General features: G+C 35.5%; 1 protein-coding gene across 1 annotated transcript in view; it reads left to right on the forward strand.

The window, feature by feature from the left end:
- ADGRV1 (adhesion G protein-coupled receptor V1) overlaps positions 1 to 6606 on the forward strand; it is a 462684-nt gene that overhangs the window by 283259 nt on the left and 172819 nt on the right. The window lies entirely within an intron of this gene.

Raw genomic sequence — 6606 nt, forward strand, 5'->3', positions numbered from 1 at the left:
CACGGTTTATAAAGGCTGTAGATCTTTGTGCCTTGATATTCCCTCTGATTGGTCACTATTTCCTTGGACTGGTTACTATAGTAACTCCTGAGCTCAAAGGTCCAACCTCACATGGGACCTGTGAGGTTTTTCCTCCCCTCCTCCCTTATTGTTTTCTTATTTCCTTTGAATGAGGGGTTTCCTTCCCTTTATTTTGTAAATATAGACCTTCTGCTGTTTCCAGCTCCCTCATTCTATGGAAATGTACCTGTTGCAAATTTTCAGCTCCCCTATTCTATAGAAATATACCTTCTGCTGCTCTGCAGCCCTGTGGTTCTTTCATGGTCCCCTTAATTTCTAAAATTTCCTAAACCTGTCTTTTTCACCCCTAAAAATTCCTGTTTCAAAATCATACAGCTTCTTGAATCTGACAAACTCTTCTCTATTCTGGGACTTGGCCTACAAAACATCTCTTCTCACATTTACTTGACTATCATTTTCAGAGGTCTCCCATGACCTTCCCATTTAAGGTGGAGCCTGTATTCATTTCCTAGGGCTGCTGTAACAAAGCACTACACCTGGGCAGCTTAAAAATTTCAAAATGTATCCTTTCACAGTTCTGGAGACTAGGTGTCTGAATTAAGGTGTCAGAGGGGCCATGTTCCCTCTAAAGGCTCAGAACCCTTCCTTGTCTCTCCATAGTTTTTGGTGGTTGCCCACAATCCTTGGTGAATCTTGGCTTTCTGAGGCATTACTCCAATCTCTGCCTCTTCCATCATCACATGATCCTCTTTCTTGTATGTATATGTATGTTTCTCCACATGGCCTTCCTGTAAGGGTAACAGTCATTCGATTTAGGGACCACCCTACACCAGTATGACCATATCTAATTACATCTGCACAAATCCTATTTCCAAATAAAGTCAACTTTTGAGATTCTAGGTGGACATGAATTCTGGGGTGACAATATTCAAAGCAGTATGAGTCTCTTGTTGAATTCTCTCCTTCTTTGTACTGACCATATTTGTAGTTGTCTAATGATTTGTTGGTTTACCTTCCGACATGAAAATCCTATAAAGCAAGCTGCAATTTGATGGTAATATTGATAAAACTGTGTTATTTGTCATTATTAAAGTAGGAATTTTTTCTTAAGATTAAGGTTGAGCCCATCCAGTGTGGCTCAGTGATTGAACATCGACCTATGAATCAGGAGGTCATGGTTCAATTCCTGATCAGGGCATATGCTTGGGTTTTGGGCTCTGTCCTCAGTAAAGGACATGCAAGAGCTGGCCAATCAATGATTCTCTCTCATATTTCTCTGTTTCTCTCTCTCTCTCTCTCTCTCTACCTTTTTATATGAAATCAATAAAAATATATTTTTTAAAAAAGATTGAGGTTGATATTTCCACCCAGACTTAAAATTAATGAAGATTTTTCTGTGGATATCCCAAACTCTGTTATACCAAGATTGATATTTGCCAGTCTGCGCTGAACCTTTAAAAATGACCTCTGTCTGCTTTTAGTGCTGGATGTCTTTACTGCCCAGATAGTGCCTTCATTTCTGCTGCCCCCACATCCACTTCCATCTGTTTTCTCTCTGCCATTCTTTCGGTTTTGGCCACTTCTCCAGACAATCTTCACTGTAGCTCAAAAAAGCTGACTGTTTATAGACATCATTAGGCCGTTGGCATGCTCCTTTCCTTCTGATCAGACAGTCATGAGCTACCATTTATTATCTCTAAGCCCTTTTATTTCTATTGCTACTTTCTGTTCAAGATTGGTACATTTGTGTTAAGTTTCATTTGCGATTGAAGTGGGGCCATGAGAAAGGTTGGGGTGTGTTTGAACGGTGGGTACTTTGAAGTTTGGAGCATTCTGGACACTTGAAGTTGCCAGAGGCTGATCTGTAGATATACAACATATGTAATATGATCAAAGTACAATTCAGCTTCCACAAGTTCTTGTCTTATCCCAAAGAGTATTTTATGACCCACATTTTCTCCTTTGGGACATGAACTCAGGTTAGCTGCCTGTGTAGATAATAATAGGAAACTACCAAATTACCCCCTCAAATATCTACCATTTAGATACAGGAGTGAGCTTTTATGCAGATCTTAATCTGTTTATGTTGATTGGCCCTGTTTTCTTTTACATAGCCCTCTTTTATTTTATTTCCTATATCCTGCTGAATTACGTATAGTACGATTTTTTCATTTTTAACACTTAAAATAGAGGCATTTGATTTTCTGTTGATTACTGTTGTCACCCATTTTATCAGTTCAAGAATGTAAATTTTAGTATTAGCATAAAATATAAAAAAGCAGTTTAGTAAAACTTATTCTTTAAAAAAAAATAGTTTTAATCATTTGAGAAAGTTGCCAGCTTTGAGAAATAATCTGGAACACTGGTATTAACGGAAATAGTCTTGAAAGCCATGTGGCAAATCTCAATTCTGTCTCCACATTCAAAGAACTAATGGCAGCCCTTGCCTGAATTCAGCACTTGTCATGAAACAGTACAATGGCATCAGGCAATAGCAAAAAGAGAATTGAGTTAGTGGTCAGATAAGCCTAACCTAAGTCTGTTAGTTGTAAGACCTCTGGGTTTCTGTTTCCTTAGTTATCACACAGGGATAATAATCTTAAAGGGCTGTTTTAAAAATTAAAATGAAATAACATATCTACAGAAACCGCAGAAAACCTACCATACCTTATGAACTCAATAAATGTTAATTACTTCCCTCCTTGTTTGGGTCAAAACATTATCCAATATACCCACAATACTCAATATTTTAGGACAGTTCTAGCATTCATATGCCCATTTCTACAATTCTAGGAATACTGGATCATCTTGGAGGATCTAGTTTATTTTTCGCACAGATTTTGGTTTTAACTGACCTTCTCAGATAATAAAGACCCTTGACAATTCATAAACATCCTCATGTTTCCACTTCAACAACAAAATTAAAACAGTTCCAAGTGATCAAAATCGAGAAACTGTGATGTCATTTATACCACAGAATCCTCTATTTCTTTAAATATAATTTTATTGACTTCTCATTTATTACCCAGTTGAGAATAAATGTAGTCTTCAGTTGCTAGCTGTTTATCAACCTATCCAGTTTCATGCAAATAATTATACCTATCTTAACAAATTAACCAGGCCTACTTTGTGACCGATATTTAGAATAAAAATTTATACTTATTAATATTTTTAATCTTCACAACAACCCTATGAGCTAGATACTATGTTTATCATCTTTATTTGAGACAAGATAAAAGGCACAGAAAAGTAATTTTCCAAAATTCAGACAACTAATTAGGAATAAAACCAAAATGTAAATTAAGCGTTTTGGCTCAGAATTCGTGATCTTAATCACTAGTCCATATTATTATTTTTGTTTATTTCATGAGGTGTCTGGGGTATCTGAAAAGTTGAGTCTCTCAGAGCCTTTTATTAAATATCTTTGGAAGGCCCTGGCCGGGAAGCTCAGTTGGTTTGAGCGTCATCCCCATATGCTAAGGTTGTGGATTCGATCTCCGGTTAGGGTACATACAAGAATCAATCAATGAATGCATAAACAAGTGAGCAACAAGAGAGCTTCTCTCTCTCTCTTGCTCTCTAAAATCAATAAAAAAAAATACTTGCAGATTCTTATGACAACTCTGAGATAAAATCTGCATTTGTAGCCTGAGTTTCTTCCAAAGATCTTATGAAATAGTAAAATATGCTAGCCCCAATTCTACAATTCTGGCCCTTCCCTTCATTCCATTATGCAATGAGCTTTGCTTATAGTGTCCAGCGCACAGTCTCATTGGATGAGTGGTGCATTGCAGAAATTTAGGCACGCCCATGTGCTCTTTGATTTGAATAAAATGTCCGTTGTCAATTTTGTTTTCATCATAGATTTATAATGTATGATAAAAGAACTCAGCTTGCTTATACTGAGCTTCTCAAGTTCTCTATAGGCAATGGATCAGTCCTTTAACCCTCATGGGCTGGCTAATTAGATTATCTAAGCTGCCATACCTCAAATGGCCTCCACTATGGATTCTGGGTGCCCAGCTCCTTCCACAGAGTCGCATGCTCTGTATGTATGTCCCCCTTCAGAATTGATTCAATCATGCCATTTTTTCAGATATCCTGCTGTTACTCTCAACCTTTGCTACCAGGGAATCTAATGACCTCTGTGAAATTACAGATAAAGTCAGTGCAACTTGCCCCACTGTTAATTAATAACAATTTAAGTGAAAAATTTAAAAAGTTGCATATAAAAAATTTAGCTACTTGATTGGATTTGAAGTAAAGATATGATTTGAAACTAATTAGCCATGAAAATACTGAGAACTTTTCCTTTATAATAGTTGTTTTAACATAATTTTCTTGAATAGTTCTAAAAGGGGAAAAGGGCAGCCCTAGCTGGTTTAGTTCAGTGGATAGAGCATGGGCCTGTGGACTGAAGGGACCCAGGTTCGATTCCGGTCAAGGACACATGCCTGGGTTGCTGGCTCAATCCCCAGTAGGGGGCATGCAGGAGGCAGCCAGTCAGTGATTCTCTCTCATCATTGATGTTTCTAACTATCTCTCCCTCTCCCTTCCTCTCTGAAATCAATAAAAATGTTTTTTGAAAAATAAAAAAAATAACAGGGGAACTGTACAAAGAATAACATAACAGAGAAAGAGTATGGTAATGGTTGTAGGAAATTTACTACATTTTTTATTTGTTAAAATCTAGATAAAAGATAAAAGCTCCTTCTTAAAGACATAGAAATGTGTTTAATTTTTAAAATGTCGATAAAGTTTTGGCTATGCTCATTTAATTTTCACTCTGCCAAAAGAGTGTTCAAATAATAATCAACAGTAATTAAAACGTACTTTTGATATTTTAACAAATAGTGAGGTAACTAAGTTTTAAGCTGAGGTTAATTTTTTATAACAAAATATATCAGGTATCTGTGTATTACATAAAACATAGGGCTTCTTTTCTAAACTTTGCAAAAATTTTATTAAACCTTTTTCTCCTATAAAATGAAGGCATTGATCTCTAAATCGCTTGGGTTATTTAGGGATAAGATGAAATAATATCTTGTAGGGCATTTAACACGATACCTGGCACATAATAACCATTCATTAAATGGTAATTATTATTATTATTACTGATAAAAATAAAATACCTCTTTGGCTATGTACCAGATGAAAAGTACTAGTCTTGGTGTTATAGATCTGTTTTCCAGAGAGGAAATTACTGTTTAAAAACATTCGGGCGAGTGTAATTCCTACTATTATCATTTATAAGACCTTTTAAATTGTCTTTTATCTGTGGGTGTCAGATATCCCAAGCAATCTACTTTACCAAAGATTAGCTAGAATAAAAATTGAAATGTGTATTAACATGAGTTTTAGGTTTCTTTTAAGTGATAATTGACAACTTTTGATTGACTTCTTTTAAGTGACATGCTAAAACAAATAACTTAATGTGACTGTGTGCATATGTAATCTAAGGGGACACTCCCAATCTCCACCTGCTTCTGACTCTGATTAATAGCTACTGATTTACTTAATGGGGAATGTTTATATATTTTAGTTGTTAGATGTGGTGAGATAGCAACATGCTTAATGTTCTGACAGTAACATGTAGCATAAGTAGGAGATACGTGCCCTGTGTTACAACAGCCAGCACAAGGATGCACCAAAGACAGGGCATTTACAGAATGTGTCTTTGAGAACTGTAAATATATTGATTTTTATACTGTATTTTTACTATGGCAACTATAAAAACGTAATAATGATAAAAACCTGTTTAGACTGGTTTCTAACATTCAGTAGTTGCCAAAAACTATTGCCTAAAGCCCTAACACAGCTCCCTGCCACACCTAAGACATTCAGAGGTATATTTAGTTTAGCAATTAGGTCTTTGGTGTCAAAAATTATAGAACAGCCAAAGGAAGTATAAACTATAGGGAGTTGGGATTTGTTTAAGATGAATGGAAGAGAGAAAGAGAGAGGCAAGGAGGGAGGGAGGAAGGGAAGAAGAGAGAAAGAGAGAGAGAAAGAAATGAGCAGAACATATTTATATTCCTTGATATGAAGACCACAGGAGGACTATCCAAAAATATTTAAAGTCTTCTAAACAATGTGGGGGGGGGGATAGCTGTGTGAACTTGGTGAAAATAGTTATCATGTTTAGTAAGATGTTTTTAATAATAGTTTAATAATATTGAAAATTAAGATTTGGTATTTACAGAATATACCTGACACTTAAACATTCTTTTAAGGGATAGGATAAAAATACCAGTGAAAAAGATGCTAGCCCAGAAAAAGAAAAGTGATGAACATACTATGTGATCGCAAAGTAATGAAGAAAAGATACAGTAAATTAAGTATGGCATTATTACAAGTGCCTGTTTGTAGGAACATGCTCTAAGCAATATCTAGTGAGCAGAGTTAAGTAGAAAAAAATTGATAGCCTTTCCTTAGAGTTACTTTTTTATTTCTGGTTTCTACTCTATTGCATAAGGAATCAAAGATGATCACTAAGTTGTATTGATGTTTTTGTTTTGTTTTTTTAATCTTCACCCAAGGATATTTTTCCATTGTTTTTTTTTTTTTTTTTTTTTTTAGAGAGAG

The sequence above is a fragment of the Myotis brandtii genome, unplaced genomic scaffold (assembly GCF_000412655.1).
Source record: "Myotis brandtii unplaced genomic scaffold, ASM41265v1 scaffold344, whole genome shotgun sequence".
Classification (NCBI taxonomy): domain Eukaryota; kingdom Metazoa; phylum Chordata; class Mammalia; order Chiroptera; family Vespertilionidae; genus Myotis; species Myotis brandtii.